The sequence below is a fragment of the Otolemur garnettii genome, unplaced genomic scaffold (assembly GCF_000181295.1).
Source record: "Otolemur garnettii isolate 467f Iridium unplaced genomic scaffold, OtoGar3 scaffold00003, whole genome shotgun sequence".
Lineage (NCBI taxonomy): Eukaryota > Metazoa > Chordata > Mammalia > Primates > Galagidae > Otolemur > Otolemur garnettii.
In genome coordinates this window covers 37,376,001-37,377,478 of record NW_003852398.1, presented here as the reverse complement: position 1 = coordinate 37,377,478, position 1,478 = coordinate 37,376,001, and positions in this window count along the sequence as shown.

Here is a 1,478-nt window from a genome sequence, read left to right as displayed (position 1 = left end):
CTTGGGAGGCTGAGGCAGGAGACTCGCTTGAGCCCAGGAGTTGGAGGTTGCTATGAGCTATGATGCCACGGCACTCTACCCAGGGGGACAGCTTGGGACTCTGTCTCAAAAAAAAAAAAAGAGAGAGTGAGACTCTGTCTCTAAAAACTAGCCGGCATCTTGTGAGTGCCCATAGTCCCAGCTACTCGGGATACTGAGGCAAGAGGATCACTTGAGCCCCAGAGTTTGAGGTTGCTGTGAACTGTGATGCCATAGCACTATACCAAAGACAACAGAGTGAGAGACTCTGTCACACAAAAAACAAAATTATGATTTGGCGCCCATAGCTCAGTGAGTAGGGCGCCGGCCACATACACCAAAGCTGGTGAGTTCAAGCCCGGCCCTGCTAAACAACAATGACAACTGCAACTGAAAAATATCTAGGCATTGTGGCAGGTGCCTGTAGTCCCAGCTACTAGGGAGGCTGAGGCAAAAGAATTGCTTAAGCCCAAGAGTTTGAGGTTGCCTTGAGCTGTGACAGACACTAGGGCACTCTACCAAGGGCAAAATAGTGAAACTGTCTAAAATATATATTTATATATGTATTTATTTATGTATTTTATCTTATTTTTGTGAGACAGAGTCTCACTCTGTTGCTGCGGCTAGGGCTATGGCATCAGCCTAACTCACAGCAGCCTCAAACTCCTGTGTTCAGTGGATCTTCTGCTTCAGCCTCCAAGTAGTTGTGACTGCCAGCTACTACTGTGGTTGTTTGCACCACCACATCCAGCTAATTTTTTCTATTTTCAGTAGGATCTCACTCTTGCCTGGACTTGTCTTGAACTCCTGAGCTCAAATGATCCTCCCACCTTGACCTGCCAGATTGCTAGGTGTACAGGTGTAAGCCAGTATGTCCAGCCTAATCAGTTTCAATAGGTTGTTTTGACTGAAGTATATGAAGAAAATATGGCTTCTGGCTTGGCACCTGTGGCTCAAGTGGCTGGGGTGCCAGCCACATACACCTAAGCTGGCAGGTTCGAATCCAGCCTGGCCCGCCAAACAACAATGACGGCTGCAACCAAAAAATAGCCCGGCATTGTGACGGGCGCCTGTGGTCCCAGCTGCTTGGGAGGCTGAGGCAGGAGAATCGCTCGAGCCCAGGAATTGGAGGTTGCTGTGAGCTGTGATGCCAGGCACTGTACCCAGGGCGACAGCTTGAGACTCTGTCTCAAAAAAAAAAAAAAAAAAAAAGAAAGAAAGAAAATATGGCTTCCTAGATTTGGAAAAGTGAGAAATATTTTCACTTTCAAATAATTGGGGATATTTTTCTTTGACACTACACCAAAACTTGACATACAATAGTTTGTTAAAGGTCACTTGCTATGTAGAATCTAAAACCATATCAATGAATTTCTATTCTGTTACATTAAAATTTGTTGGTTTGGCTCGGCGCCTGTGGCTCAAGTGGCTAAGGCGCCAGCCACATACACCTAAGGTGG